The sequence below is a fragment of the Maylandia zebra genome, linkage group LG3, assembly GCF_041146795.1.
Source record: "Maylandia zebra isolate NMK-2024a linkage group LG3, Mzebra_GT3a, whole genome shotgun sequence".
NCBI classification, from domain to species: domain Eukaryota; kingdom Metazoa; phylum Chordata; class Actinopteri; order Cichliformes; family Cichlidae; genus Maylandia; species Maylandia zebra.
Window position 1 is genome coordinate 53,096,388 of NC_135169.1, and position 15,974 is coordinate 53,112,361.

The 15,974-nt window shown below is 41.6% G+C and overlaps 1 protein-coding gene and 2 long non-coding RNA genes across 3 annotated transcripts in view; 1 reads left to right on the forward strand and 2 right to left on the reverse strand.

Annotated features, from left to right (window-relative positions):
* Positions 1–15,974, forward strand: part of LOC143416584 (NACHT, LRR and PYD domains-containing protein 12-like) — a 294,773-nt gene that overhangs the window by 239,021 nt on the left and 39,778 nt on the right. The window lies entirely within an intron of this gene.
* LOC112432721 (uncharacterized) lies at positions 5,308–9,863 on the reverse strand. Its single transcript, XR_003023203.2, has 5 exons — positions 9,775–9,863; positions 9,613–9,699; positions 9,465–9,530; positions 9,306–9,361; positions 5,308–6,827 (listed from the first exon to the last, which is right to left on the reverse strand). It is a non-coding gene; the product is annotated as an uncharacterized LOC112432721 (long non-coding RNA).
* Positions 10,558–11,441, reverse strand: LOC112432720 (uncharacterized). Its single transcript, XR_013096980.1, has 4 exons — positions 11,167–11,441; positions 10,964–11,087; positions 10,746–10,804; positions 10,558–10,661 (listed from the first exon to the last, which is right to left on the reverse strand). It is a non-coding gene; the product is annotated as an uncharacterized LOC112432720 (long non-coding RNA).

Here is a 15,974-nt window from a genome sequence, read left to right on the forward strand (position 1 = left end):
GGACTTAGTCACAGAACAGAGATTCAAATCTCCAAAATCCAACTGGCTGCATCAGGACATATAGTCTGAAACTCTGCACAGTTTCCTGTTTGAAGCTGCTTCCTGTTGGCTTCAGCTGTTTGGAGTTTCCATTTTTTAAACTTCTACATTCTGAACCTTCTTCAGCTCTGAACAGATGATGAAACACTGAATGATTTCAAGCTCACACTTTGTCTAATAAACTTACATCTTTCATTCTTTATACAGATTGTGGGGCTGTGGTTTGTCAGAGATCAGCTGTGATTATCTGGCAGCAGCACTGAAGTCCAACCCCTCCCATCTGAGAGAGCTGGAGCTGAGAGGAAATAACCTGAAGTATCCAGATGTGAAGCAGCTGTCTGATCTTCAGCAGAGTCCAGACTACAGACTGGAGACTCTGAGGTCAGTAGAGTGATGGAGTGAGTGGGTGGTGCTGTCAGCAGTATTGTACTAAACACAGTCAGTATGAAACAAAGATCCAGTGTTTCCTGTAAAGCTGCAGCTTCTCAGTGAAGCTGTGAGAGGAGAATGGTGACAGGCTTCAGGATTGGACACAAACACTTCCTGTTTCTGACCTTTATGGTCACCATAGTAACGGCTGACATGCTCTGATCAAACACTGTCAACAGCCAATCAGCTCTCTGAACAAAGCAGCACGCAGACCAATGACTGCATTCATTTCCAAGTTTAAAGCAGTGAAGAACACAGTCTGTAGGTGAGGAAGAATTTAGTGAGAGCAGATGTTTGGATGGAATTCCTCCAGTTAACAGCTGGAACTGTCCATCTGGATTGTTGGGTTTGTTGTTGGGGTTCCTACAGAGCTCAGAGTGGACACACCAAGGTTCTTCTAATGAATGAAAGTCCAAACTCAAACTAGGAGGGAAAAACATTTTCATCAACTTCAATAAAAATCCAAAGATTAGAAAAAGTGAAGCAACAATGAGTCCTAGTACAGTCCCAGCACTGAAGTCCCTGCTGCTCTTTATACTGGATGTGCTGCATCACTGACTGACAGCTGATGAAGAGTCTCTGGAAACACTCGTTTATCTCCTCTGCTCTTCCTTCTTCTCTCTGCAGGTGGAGGTGATGATGGTAAACAGGACGGTGTGTGTGCTGAGAGAGGAGGAGCTGTGTCCTGATGATCCAGAGAGGTTGAAGCAGCAGCAGCTTGTGTGTAGAGACGCTCTGACTGGGCCATGTTACTGGGAGGTGGAGAGGAGAGCTTCATCCAGCAGTGACTGACAGAGGAATGAGAAGAAGTGCAGATGACTGTCAGTGCTGCAGAGTGAACTGCTCTGAGAACAGCGCCACTGTCAGACACAATGTAGAGTCCAGCATCATCCCTGTGTGTCCCTCTGGATCTGACAGAGGATCATCAGTGTATCTGGACTGCTCTGCTGCTGCTCTGTCCTTCTACAGTCTCTGCACAGTCTCTGTCTGACTCTGGCTTCAGACCCTCCTGGATCAAACTCACCTGGAAAGACTTTCAAATTCAAATTTTATTTGTCACACACACAACCATACCCAGTATGACATGAGGTGAAATGCTTGAAGCTGTGCAATGCCATTAAATGACAGTGGTTTTACACCATTTACAATTTACAGGTTGTCAGGTTTTGTATTGTTGATTATCATTTATGCTTTATCTACTTATATATGCTTAGTTTTATAATTAGTTTTAGATTGGTAGAGGTTTGATCCTTAATAGTCTGCAAAGGCTTGGTGTGCATTCCAGAGTGTTCTGGCATTCACACCTACATCCTGGGAGCATGGGAGAGGTCGTACCTTGTCTTATTGATTTATGGTAGGATAAACGTATCTGTAAATGTTAGGGAAAATGTTCTAAAACACTTCTTCAGTAAAGACTCAGAGAAGAGAAAACACACAGAACTTCTTGCTAGCAAGGGCAGCCTCCACTCTAAGAGACTCCAGTGAGAGAACTGCCCCGGTCTTTATTTATACTCCATTGTGTGTGTGTGTGTGTGTGTGTGTGTGTGTGTGTGTGTGTGTGTGTGTGTGTGTGTGTGTGTGTGTGTTGATCAAAGGGTCATATAACATGAAAGCACAAAAGGTACATCCTTGGTCATAAAGAGGGTAGTCTCCCCCACCCTAGATGGCACGGTGAGGAGGTCCAGCAGTTAAAGCACTTAGACTAAAACAGACATAGCTACGTTAAAACAATAAAACAAGGTACGACCTCTCCCATGCTCCCAGGATGTGGGGGTGAACCAAGCCTGCTAAAAATCACACATCCTGTCACTACCAAATAACTACAAACAGCATCCTACCATAAGCAAACTTATATCACTAAAAGATTATACTGACTACTAAATACAATTTTCCATTGACAATATCTGTTTTAGTCTAAGTGCCTTTTGTTTAGATGAACTGCTGGACTTCCAGCGTTCGTCTGTGCACATCCTTTATCTATTAAAATTACAGAAGGAGAAGAAAGTAATCATCAGAGCAGGAATCATGATAAATGATAAATAGATTACCAGTACATACAAACATAACACTTGGATAATTTCTCTGATAACGCTGCATTGGATGGGTTTATTAACTGTGGGCTGAAATTGTACTACAGTCTGCTGGTGAGGAACTTTTTTGAGTGTTGAATAAAATGTCCTCCACAATCTGTATATGAATTGTCATTAAAACCACAGAGATTATAAAGGAAAGAAAAGTGGGACAAAGCCCATCAACATATAGTGTATATTTTCTGAAACATTACAAAGATGCAGGTAATTCTGGGTTCACCTGAATTACAGATTAGACTGGTGGACAAACAGATGTTGTGTACAACTGGTGACAGCATCAGTGACAACAAATTAATCAGGAAGGCTGGAAGCAGAATTAGGAGGCGTCAGAGTCAGCGAGGGTCAGAGATCGACGAACAAATTGCCCACCTTCATGGATAATGCATCCCCCTCAGAAGGATTCAAAATTAGGCCACGAAGAACAGTTCAGGAAACCTATTTTGTTTCGTCTGTGAAACTGTATAAATGAAATGTAAATTATGTTAAAGGCAAACACATTTGTAAGCCATAAGAAACAAACATGCTTTGCATTATACCTTCAAACATCTGTATAGATTTGATACATTATTTATTAATGGTGATATTTTTGACAATGCTTTTAAACTTGATAAACAAATCAGCTCTGTAGTTAAGGGATCTTTTTATCATTTGCGGATTTTAGCCAAAGTCAAGTCTTACCTTTGCAGGAACTATCTAGAAAGAGTGGTCCATGCTTTTATTACTTCACGGCTGGACTACTGCAATTCCCTCTATGCTGGCCTAGATCGTTCCTGTCTACATCGCCTTCAACTGGTGCAGAACGCTGCCGCTCGCCTGTTGACCGGTTCAAAAAAAAGAGACCACATCACTCCGGTTCTCTGCTCTCTCCACTGGCTCCCAGTTGCCTTTAGGATTGATTTTAAAATCTTATTGCTGGCTTTTAAGGTTTTAAATGGCACTGCACCTTCTTACCTGTCAGAACTCCTTAGTACTTATCGCCCCAGGAGATCTTTGAGGTCAGCCGACCTGATGCTTTTAGATGTTCCCAGGTATAAATTAAAGACAAAGGGAGAGAGGGCGTTTGCTGTGGCTGCACCCAGACTGTGGAACAGTTTACCTCCTCACGTCAGACTCTCCAAAAGCCTAGAAACTTTTAAAACCGCTCTTAAAACTCACCTCTTTTCATTGGCTTTTAGAAAGGTTTAATTTATTTGTTTTATATATTTTTATTTTATTTTTATCAGCGAGGTGTTATTACGAAATTGTGTTATATTGTATTTTTATCTGTATTTACTGTACAGCACTTTGGTCAGCCTTGGTTGTTTTTAAATGTGCTCTATAAATAAACTTGACTTGACTTGACTATTAACTGAATTTGCTAACATGTCTTACATAGTGAGAGTATTTCTTTCACTGATGATATTTCAGTGATATGTATTTTTTATGACTAAATAATGCTCTATCGAACACCTGGCAATAACAGCAGGTGTGGCAATTTTGTAATTTGTTGTTTAAATTTGATATTATTGTAGGCAGTATATTTTCTTAGCCTTTGTCATACTCATGCTTAACCCTCTCAGGCTCAAATTAAGTTTTTGTTGCTAATGCACAAAATAATACCTGCAGTGGTACTTCTGAGTAAAAAACTCATGAAATATGTATGTGGGGTGATCAGGTTGTTAGCTTTTAACTGTTGCAAATCTGCAACGCCTGCCTTGAGAGGGTTAACACAGCAATCTCAGAAACAGTACAGTAATTTTGGGTGTGGCTCACTGGGTAAAAAGTGGAGATGGCCTAGAGTCAGAATCCAGTGAAATATCAGTGTCACCTCTTACAGTTTTTGTGTAATCTGAGCTCAAAGATGAGGATATTAAAAGTACAGTACTGTATATTGGGTAAATTTTACTGTAAATTTTCTCTGAATCGTACAGTAATTTTTGCTGTGGATCACAGGGTGAAAAGTGGAGATGAACCAAAACTGGGAGTGGATTGTGAAGTACAATAGTGTCAGGACACAAAAGACTGCGTTTCTAAGCCAGTCGGCACCCGTACCGTAATATGCATAAGAATAGTGCAACAACATTTTAGGTGCGGCTGGCTTGACTGTGTCGTCCTAAGTGAGGGCTCACTTGACCGCGGTCAAATATGGTGCTGGAGAAACAAACTACAGAGAACTTTGTAAAGAGAGTATTGAGTGCTTTGGCGATGTAAATGGACTGGTTCTTATATAGTACTCAAAGCACTTTAAAGAACTTGCCTCATTCAGGTGTACGCAAGCACTTTTCTCTGTAAGCACTTTCTGTGTAATGTTCACACACATTCGGAGAGCAACTCTGGGTTGGTATCTTGCCCAGGGATATTTGGCATGCAGACGGGGATTGAAGCACCTTCCTCTACTACCTGAGCAAAGCCGCCCCATGTTCGTCTGTGCACAGATTTCTTTCAATACAGTATTATCACAATTGTGCAAAAATACAGGCATGAAAGCTTAAAGTGCGCGATCACAATAAAGGTGACGCTCAGAGACTGACTGAGTGATCTGAGAACTCATCAGCGCTCATCACTGCCTTCACTTACTTGCTGCTATGGGTGCAGGAATAACACAGTTATGCAGTTACTTTCTCAGTCTGCTAGAGCCTCCACTTGAACGCAAGAACCTTCATTTATCTTCTCAAACGGAATTCAAAATGTTTTTTACATATAAATCGCAGAAGCATCGATCCACACATTCAAAGAAGAACAACCCAACAAACTCTTCATAAAACTCCAAGAGATATGAAAATCTTTATTTCTGTCTATTCTGTGTTGTTAATAACATCACATCTTCACATAGTAGCAAAAACATATTAAAAAAACATTAATCTCAACATGCATACTGTACTTCAAGTTTCTCTCATGGAAAGGCCAGTGTTACTTTTATAGTATCCTTTCCATAAATATCATAAATATCTTTACCCATGTAGTGGAATTATTTTATTTTTTCATTTTAGTTAACAAGTATAATGTGACCACATTCACTTTTTATCAGGACAAGCTACACCACCACGGTGGTTAGCATACAATAACACTGCCTTGTTCTCAAAGCTTCTTGCTAACTGTACTTTTTTCTGAGATGTTCTCTTTAAGTAAGGATACTGAAAGTGTAAGCAGTGTATACGGTCACATCACGTGCTTAAGGTTGTGTTAGCACTGATAATTCCTTCACAGTTCTTTAAAGATGCTGAAGTCATCATATCAGCTGTAAATGCAGTGCTGCTGCTGTCCTTACGCTATACTTTCAAGCATCACACTTTCTTACTGACCAGTTTATTTCCACTTTTTATGCTCTAGTATGGTGTGACTGAATGAAGTCAGCAAACCAAATTCTGTCCATCTGAGGATGAGAAAAAACTTGCATGAAATGGGAAGAATGAGATGAAGATGGCTCCTATGCTTTAGACGTGGCACTGTTTCTGCCATTGTAAGTACGCTAATGCTTGAAAGATCCATTAAAAGTCTGACACTTCACTCTTCAGCTGGAGCGTCCATCAAGTTTTACATTCCAGGTTTCCTCGTTGGGATTACGACTCAGACGATGATGTGAAAAATTAGTTATTACATTAAACCCATAAAATCAACACTGGCAAAAAAGCCGTGCACTTCACAGAGCAGCTTTCTATGGCCGAGCAGCTCCTGCAGGTGTAAGGTGTAGGTGTCACAGCACTCTGGTCCAAAGAGGTTATGTGCAGCATGCAGACAGAAAATGGCTTTACAGAACATGACTGAATGTTGAGGCACCAAAACACACTCAGTCTGCCCCTCAGTCTGATCAAGAAGAAAACCTGATTGCGCGCTTCATAACATCAGTATGATGATGTCCCAGAGGCCATGTTCAGGTTATTCTCCCGTCCACACTGAGCGGGCGGATCAGTGGAGTCTGCATTAGCTTTAACAGAAAGGTCTGATTTAAGCAGGTAAGCTGAATAGACAAGAAAAGCTAGAAAGCTTTATCAACTATAACCCCAGCGAGGACCTTGACAGGTGTCTTGTGTACAGGTGAAGGCTGGACAGTCAGCAGGATACCTTCCTAACATTTGTCATTCCCAGCATTGAACCGTTTCCTGGCACAGCCTCAGTGAAACAGAGCATCGTTTCCACCCCACAGTTACAGACAGGCTGTGCTTTTCTTTGGTAACACCGTCGAATGAGCCCCGTGTCCTCTCTCAGTAGCTGCTTTCGTGTCCTGTCAGGATGTACAGGCTGCTCAGTGCTGACGGGTCATCAGTCGGTGTGCTCTGAAGGATGATGGCTCTGCACATTGTCAGCAAATGAGAAGGAGATGAGTTGTAAAGGAGAGCCAGAGAAAGGCAGTACTAACCTAAAGCCAGTGCCTCCACCTGCTTCTACTCCTCCCACCTCTAGTACTAACACTACTCTACTGATACTACAACCACTGTAGTTTGACTTTAATGCTACACACTGGTACAGTACTGGTACACTTACTGGAGTTTTACTCCTGTTCCTGCTCATCACCACGCCTACTACTTTTTTAAACTTTATGATAAGTGTGAACATTTACACACCAGCATACAAACAAGTTTAAAGTAGAAAAAAGGAAGCAAAGAGCTGAGAAATACATAAAACATAACACAGAAGAAAAAGAAACCTTTGCAGGGATTCCTTCTACACCCAGTTTGAGTAAAAACTAACTGAAACACAAGGAAAGAAGATAAGATCCACTAAATAAGGGTTGTATAATAATACTTAGTACTGGCAGCCAGCAGCGCTAAGCCTCAGCCTCCCAGTAGACACACCTATGGTACCGATTTAAAATCCTACATGTCTTTGTTCTCAGGTTATCACGTTCACAAACTTTGGTGTCCACGCTATTTGCCTGCCAGGCTGACAATGATTTAGATCACAGAAACATTTTTAAGCTGTTATTCCTGGTTTCACAGTGGAAAACTCCGGGTAACGTCCATTATCTTTGCTCCTGTATAAGACTTTCCTGAATGCTGAGGTTTGGTCTTCCACATGAAATTCAGTACTTTTGTTTCAGTTTCATTAATGATGCATTGATTTTGGACATCGATGTAATATATATGTGATACACGACAGTCTTTGAGTCCGTCCTTCTCATATATAATCCCACTGTTTTTGCACTTCAGATGATTCCAGTAATGACTGATTTAAAAAAGAAAAGTGAAATGTTTCTAATGAACTCACCACGATTCTTATTTCAAACTTCATTAAGAGCTGCTGGATCAACAGGGGTGTCCTGGATTTGTTAGTAATATAATATAGTAATATATTATTATTAGTTTTAATTATTTAGTCAAAAATCAATTCCAGACTGCTCTGAAAGAAATCAAAAAGAAAAGGACATTTTCTGAAGACTGAGCTTTAATGCCAGATATCTATACGATCCAAATGTAAACACACACTTGTAGTTACTGAAATTATTCATTTTCACAGGTTGTGTGTCAATTGTTTGAGAAAACCTGGTGTTAATGTCCCCTCCTCCCACAAAAATGATCAAAAGGAAGTGCTGAGGTTATTATCAGGATGTCCTAAAAGCTCTCAGTTAATCCAACATGCTGCAGCGAGAGTCCTGACAGGGACTAGAAACAGAACATTTATTGGCTCCAGAATAAAAGATTCAAAATCCTCACATAAAAGGTTTTGAATAATCAGGCCCTGTCTTATCTTAATGACCTTATAGTACCATATCACCCCATTAGAGCACTTCGCTCCGAGTATTTAAAAGTAAAATGGGAGCCAGACCCTTCGGTTTCCAGGCCCCTCTTGGTAAATGGTAAATGGACCGGTTCTTATATAGTGGTTTTCTACTCTGAGCACTCAAAGCTTGCCTCATTCACCCGTTCACACCCATTCATACTCTGACGGATGCACCGGAGAGCAACTTTCATGCAGGATATCTGGCATGTAGACGGGGAGTAGGTGACCTGCTCCCCCACCTGAGCTACAGCCACCACTTCTGTGGAACCAGCTTCCAGTTTGGGTTTGGGAGACGGACACCCTCTCTACTTTTAACATTAGGCTTCAAACTTTCCTTTCTTCCCTGAATCCTCCCTTAGTTAGCCTAAGTCTAGGCTGCTGGTGGGTTCCCGTGATGCACCAAGTGTTTCTTCTTCAGTCGCCCTTTTCACTCACTATCTATTTAAACACCTCTCTGCATTCAATCATTAGTTGAGAATATTCTCTGGCTCTCTTCCCCAGATTGTCTTTGTCCCGTCTTCCTCCTCTCACCCCCCCCAACCGATCGCAGCAGATGCCCGCCCCTCCCCCAGCCTGGTTCAGGTTTTCACCTGCTAAAAGGGAGTTTTTCACCTTTGTGCACCATAATTGCAGGGCCTTTACCTTACAATATACAGTGTCTTGAAGTGACTATTGTTGTGATTTGGTACTAGCATAAAGAAAATTAGCACTAAGGAAATTAGTTTTCTGTACAAAGTGTCAGGTAGACGGTAGTTGGTAACTTTAATGGCTGTTTTTCTTTGGAGGGCTGCATGCAAACACATAGGCTGCATTTCCTAAATCCTTGGATCTGAGTAACCAACAGAACAAACACTCTAGTGTGACTCCTGCTTTAATGCTACCATTAATGCTAGCAGTATTCATGCTACTTCCACATGCTACTCTGAAAATCACTTCCAGGTCTATTAACAATAGTATCAAGAAAAATACTATCCTGATTACTTCTGATGTACTAGGATTACTAGTTTCTCACAGTGATTGATAGCTCTTGTCAGCATACAGTTAACATACCTGTTTGTTCCCAGAACTCTGAACACACGACTCTCATCTGTAATTTCTTGTGTTACCTGCACATAAAGTGAAAATTCACATGTGTAATGACTTAGAACAAATATGATAAGCACATGATACGAGCTCAGCCAACGTTGGATGAATTTACTAGTTCATCACCTCATCTGAAACTCCTCCCTTTGAGGCCATGCTTCCAGAACGCCAGCACACTATCCTGCAAGCAGACTGACAGAACAGGAGGTGTCACTCAGCTTTCAGGACACACATCAGCTCTCATTCACTCTGTTTGTCACATCATTATTTCTACCTAGTGTTTCAATGGGGAAGTCAAAGACTATTTCTGCAGCCAGCTGTCTGGATGGAAGTCCTTGCAGGTTCACGATCTTTACAGTTCCTGTCCAAACGGTACACAGATTGAGAATGAGCACGAAAGACATTTGAAGGATTCACAATATGCGAGGGGACTTACTTTCCAAGGTGATGAGAACAGTGTCTCGGTCCAGCTGGGTTACCTGCACGACTCTGAGTGCTCCACTATCTCCTGATGCACGGAAAGAAGGAAGCTTGTTGAAACAAGTTGTCTTAGGGCGAGAGGCGGGGTGCACCCTGGACAGGTCCCAGTCTGTGGCAGGGCTAACACATAGACACAGACAACCATTCGCACACATTCACACCTATGGGCAATTTAGCGTTTCCAATGAACCTGTCCCCTAACTGCACGTCTTTGGACTGATGCCACTTTTCCATAATGTTGTGACACAGGCGTGTTTCTCCAAGCAGCACTGTGTTAGGACTGCAGACAGGCTTAACACAGAGCTCTGTTCTCACAGTACATACATTATCTTCATGAAATGTGCGAGACATTCACAAAAAACCTGTCAATTAGTCTGCTATGTGATCTAATGGTGCATGCTGGCGTTGAACTGTGTGCTGATAACACTGTTCCTGTAGCACAGAAAACACATGGTAACCATTCAGTTACACGAGCTTGGACCCAGAGAAGGTGCTGTTGGTGTTTTTGGACGGCGTTTATACAACGTTTCTTTTATTTAGTCTCTAAAATCTTGTTGGGCTTGAATAAAAAGTATGCATATGTTATTAAAAAAAACAATGCATGCTTCAGATTCTGATATGCTGTCTGTCTACTTTTATGTAATTCAGGTCTAATGGCTGGTTTGCATTGTGGAAATCGGGTTAGAGTTAGAAAGGAAGACATTTATTCAGGTGGCAAGTTCAACATATCTGTACAAACCTTTAGATGCATGAACTTTTGAAGAGGCTCATACCACAAGAGTAAAACCAGGCCAGATGGGACAGCCCCGCACAGAAATGTGCTATCTGTGTATGGGTTTCTTGCTGAAACAGAGAGAGCAGGACTAAGTGTCTGCAGTTGTTCTCTGTGAACAAACAGACTGACCAGAGTAACTCGGCATTGCTTACCTACACTGCACCTCCTACAACCTTTAGTGTCAGGAATCTTTACAGATATGGCAAACTTTCTGTGGCCAACAGAGAATATCCAGGTCAGAACAAGCAGACAAAATTGGGTTTACAGTATCCTCCTTCCTCAAAATCAAGTGGTAGCATCATACATGACATTATTAACACTGCTGCACCTACAGCTCCTGTTTCCCTGCATCTGTGATGGCGTGTCGTACCTGAGACTGATCCGCTCAGTGAGGCGGTTGGTGCTGAGCGACAGGCTGCTGTGTTTCTTGTGCAGATGTCCTTTCTGTTCAAACAGAGCTGGCAGGCTGTGCGAGTAAAGCTGGGCCGACTTGCCTGCAGGATGGAGCCTTTTTAGAGCAGCATATTATCGAGTGGACACAATGTTCTCCGTTTGTGTCACGCTGTTTGTTACCTGATACGGACATCAGCACATTGTTCAGAACATATAGCCATATACATCGCTGAGGGAGGAGCTGTGGGGAAAAGACAAGCAGTTCACTGAGACTTCAAACATCCAGCTTCAGTCATCAGACTGTTCCAGAAACATCATTTCCTGGTTTTCAGTGCTCCTCCTTTCATCAGGAGCTGCACTCCTTACTCAGGTTTTTCAGGGTGATGCGATTAATGACTTGCACTTTTTTGTTATTACTTGCATTTTTACACAATGCTCTTCTACTCTGACTGACACTTTCAACTACCAGCTTGACCACGCATCACTCTTTTCTACCTCAAAACGACCAGTTACACATGTCTGCATGAATTCTGCACGCACGTTTGCACTACAAGCTGCACACAAACACGTGTGCACATCCATGATTTACTCCAAACCTAACTTAACCTTCGGCGCTTTTTAACTTTCAACCCCTTCAGTGGAAACATTGGGAGAAGTTTGCCAGTGTGGTATTATAATATTATTTTATGCCACGTTAGACCCCTAATTGAAGATTGTGAATTATTATGTAGTTTTAGTTTGCATTATCCTCCTGAATTAGAAGAAGGTGATAACTCTTGCATTTGTTAAACTGATTTGCATTACATTAGACTGCTGATTTATTGTGAATGAATGATATTGTTTCATGATGCATTATACTGCTGAGTTATAAGAAATACTGTTTGCAGAAAGTCATCGCCTTATTCGTCTGATTAGAAGAGAACAGAACATACTGGAGTTTTCTGCCCCATCTCAGCAGGAGCAGATAAACAGGGAGCCAAGGTCGTAGCTTAGGCGCTGTGTGAGAGAAAGGATGTGAATGTTTAGGCTTTTATGATTAGGTGGAGGCACCAGAGGCTATAAGGGTTTGATCAATGCTCCACCATTTTGAGATCTGATGTTGTCTGCGTACGGTGTCCATCTCCCACGCGTGTGATCATTAAAATCATCGTTTGACTCAACCCGGCCGGACCAGTGTTGTTATTTTGGTTTTTCCTCTTGTATCCATCCCCAATATTTGAACTCGTAACACCATCAAACTCCTCGTTGGAGGGGAGAGGGAGGGGAAACAGGAGGACAAAGGAGGGCGGGAACAACTGAGCTGTAGTGCTTTTTTTTTCAACTGTGCAATATTTGCAATATTGTTTTATATTCAACCTTTTTTGTGGGGCAAATAATATTGACACCAGTCATTTTGTGTTTTTCTGAAATTATTCTGTTGTTGTGTACAAAATATTTAAAAAAATTAAGCTATAGGGAAATCCTCTGTTTGAAAATCCTGTTTAAAAAAGCACTTGGGACAATTGTGTTGGTGACAGCTTTTGTTATAATATCAATAATATTTCTATGAATATGGGATACTGTTACATGTTTGCATAGACTTTTGTGGAATATGGAGACACTCCTGGCATTATATGAGCAAAGTGAGACTCATTTTTTAGGGTTGGTGGAGATGAGTGTGAAGATCCAAACAATCCCTGTCAGTGATGGAGAAGCTTTGATGAAAATATTTGATAAAAAGTTCACCAGCATGAAGGAAATGAAGTTTCAAACTTTCCTTAAGAGGAGCCCAGCACGCCTGCTTAAAGAATAGTAAGTGTGGCGATGTGGATGCTTGCAGCGACTGCTGTATAGAGGCCATCCTGCTACACATGAAACACATCAGAGTCATAATTGTTATTTTAGTCACGTGTTTGTTTATTATCCTTATTGTTTTATCTGGGACTGTTTGCAGACATCTCAGAGAGAGGAGACACCAGCATCTGAACAGACACTCAAACCAGCAACCTGCAGCTCCCTGCTTGGCTGCTCCAGTTTTCTCCTCACTCATGTTGCCCACCAGTGATTTCTAGCTGCCCACCCACACAGCAGGCTAGAATATGCGCTGAGCCTCAGCACCCAATACTTGGACATGTTTTCTTTATTAAACAATGAACCAGACCCCAAAAAGTAAACAGCTGTTATTGCTAGGCAACAGGAGCAGCATTTGGAGATGCAGCACCTGACATTCCTGACCATGTGGGCGGAGCATGCATGGAATGGAATGTTTAGTAGAACTGTGCAACACAAGCACTTAGTTCCAGCATGTTTCATTGTATCCAGACACAGCTAGAGACACATCTACAGCAGCATCTCTGTGCAGGACAAACGACAGTTGACGAAGAAACATCGAAAACTTCACTTCACTCCTCTACAAAACGTTGGTTCCTTTGTTTAAAAGGCCAAAATGAATCAAGGGAGATCGAGAAGAGGATCGGCGAGTGCTTCACCTCACAATACAGTACAGCTGATTCATTTTAAATTTCAAATGATACAGGCTGAAAATGTCAAATTAAAAGAAGAGGCAGAAAAATCAACAGGAGAAGCTAAAAATTCAAAGTTTGAAACTGAAGTAGTATTGCAGGAATTACTGCATGTGGGTCTCAAACTTAAAGGAGAGAAGATGAGAAAACAACAGGCAGAAAACGAGAATGAAAACATGAAGAAAGAACTGTTGGAAGCTCAAAAAGCATTGGAGGAAGAGAAAAGCACAGCACAAGAAGCCAAAAATAAATATCAAACTGCAAAGAAGGAGGCAGGAAATGTGATGCAGGAATTACAGGAGGTGCAGGAAGCTTTTGAAGAGGAAAAAAGGAAAATGAAGTTGGCAACACAAGAAGCTGCAAATGTAATGGCTGAAGCTGAAAAACTAAGGAAGGAATTACTGCATGTGAAGCAACAACTTGAAGAGGAGAAAAAATGTAAAGACGAGGCAGAAAATGAGATTGAAAATATGAAGAAAGAATTGTTGGAAGCTCAAAAAGTGTTGGAGGAAGAGAAAATTAAAATACAGGAAGCAAAGAAAGAAATGGAAGATACAAAGAGTTACACTCAAAACATGAAGAAGGAACTGATGAAAGTGCAAGAGGAACTTGCAGAAGAGAAAATTGAGTTGAAGGTACTGAAGAAAGAAACGACGGTGACCAAGAAAGACTGCAAAGATGAACTTAAAGAAATACAAAAGCACAAAAAGGAAGCTAAAGAGCTCCTCAAACATAAAGGGAAACTGGCCAAACAGCAGCTGAAAGAAACATTTAAAGATGCCGAGGAGCAGCTCAACAAAACCTTAAAAGAGCTGAAGGCAAAAGAAAAGCAAGCCAAGGACAGGAGGGGATTCTGGAGCAGACTGCTGAGAAAGAACTGACCCAGCAGCATCTTCCTCCTTCCCCCTCTCTCAACCTTTCTTTCACAAAAATGCCCCCAAACTTTACTTGGGACGTTTGTTTGTTTTTTAAAAACTCTATTCTGAATACATGTACTGACATACACAAATAAAATTGCCATAACTTGACCTCATGTTGCCTGCTTCTTTTCTTGTGTGTCTGTGGATGTAAAACAGTAACACACTTTCTGCTCTGTGTGTTTTTAATTGTAAATAAATGCAATATATCTTCATTTTAAAAACTTCTGCTCTAAATCTTTTTTTAGCAAAATGCTTTTTTTGCTTTTTTTGCTCCTTCCTGATTTCTTATGTTTTAACATGTCTGAGGTTTCCCTGAGCATTATGTTTACAACATATTAAACATGCTTTACAAAAATGTTTTGAATAAGCATTGAATCCCAGTGTGAGAAACTGCCGTTCGACTGCTGCTACCATCCCAGCTGTTGAGACATGGCAGAGCCCATGGCTCAAAATTGCAGCAGTCCTATATAAGTTTTTAGGCAATATAGGTTTATCACAAAGATAGTAGACATCACCTCGCAGGCTTGCTCCTTTAGTGAGCCACAGCTGCTTCTCAGCTGGAGGTGAGTGTGACTGCATGTCTGCTAACACATCATGTGTGATGGGCACAGTTTGCTTCTGAGACGCCAGAATATGAACCCCATGTGTTCCAAGGGCCGCTTCCTTTGCAATTTTATCTGCAAAGGCGTTGCCTAGTACAATGGGGTCAGTGCCACGTGTGTGTGCTGCACATTTGCAAACCGCAACTTTACTAGGCAGTAAGACTGCTTTCAACAGGGCCTGCAAAAGTGCCGCATGCTCCACAGGTTTCCCTGTTGATGTTGTCATGCCTCGTCTTGACCACTGAGCGGCAAAGAAATGAAGTGTAGCATATGCATACTGACTGTCAGTATATATAGTCACTGCCTGCCCTTCAGCTGCTTTGCAGGCTTCTGTCAGAGCCACTATCTCAGCTGCTTGGGCAGACATGGAATGTGATAACTGCCCAGCACGGATGACCTGCACATCATCCACAACAGCAAAGCCTGTTTTAGTCTTTCCCTCTGCTGTTTTAAAACTGGAACCATCAACAAACCAAACCTTGCCCTCAGTGAGTGGTATGTCCGTTAAGTCACTTCTAGGTTTACACTGTGTTTCCACATGCTCACTACACACATGTGGTGTACCCTCCTCCTCTGTAGGCAACAATGTAGAGGGATTCAAAGTTGTACACCGCTTAATAGTTATGTGTGGCTGGGAGAGCAACAGTGACATTAAAGACAAGTGTCTTGCAGGTGACAAAAATGTCATTTTAGTCTGCAGCAATAAACCATCAACCTCATGTGGAACTAGCAGGGTCAAAGGGTGAAACAAAACAATTTCACCAGAACACTTTACGGCTTCAGCGGCTGCACACACAGATCGGACACAGTGAGGTAAGGCACAAGCCACTGGATCCAGCCTCTTAGAATAATAAGCTACTGGCTTCATGCCACCTCCACATTGTTGTGCTAACATGGATGTCATAAAATGTCCTTTACAGTCAACAGTTTGAACAAAAGGCTTGTTATAGTCTGGAAGCCCTAAA